Source organism: Plasmopara halstedii (assembly GCF_900000015.1).
Source record: "Plasmopara halstedii genome assembly, contig: Scaffold_1651, whole genome shotgun sequence".
In the NCBI taxonomy this organism is placed as follows: domain Eukaryota; phylum Oomycota; class Peronosporomycetes; order Peronosporales; family Peronosporaceae; genus Plasmopara; species Plasmopara halstedii.
Window position 1 is genome coordinate 297,800 of NW_020188562.1, and position 355 is coordinate 298,154.

Below are 355 nucleotides of genomic sequence, written 5' to 3' on the forward strand. Positions count from 1 at the left end.
ATGAGAGAATTGAGATGTCCATCGCATCCGCCATGCTCCAGACTGAGCAACAGCGCGTGGCGCTAGCTATCTCAAAGCTCGGGGTCGAGCGCGAGAATGGGCACTGACGTACGGCACTTCGGTCGAAGCTGCAATTCCCTACTGGGTGGAGCTGAAATTGCAGCTCTCACGAGTGATCTCGCCGCCTAATCAGACATATGGCGTGCGATTGTTTGCCGTCCGACAGGGCAACAAGGGTTTGGTGAAGTTTGTCCAAGAGATGCGCACTCTCATTGCCGGGATGGCAGCAGATTCCCTTCCGGAGGCGGTCATAGTGACCGTCTTAATGGAAGGCATCCACACTGGAGTGTCCAGA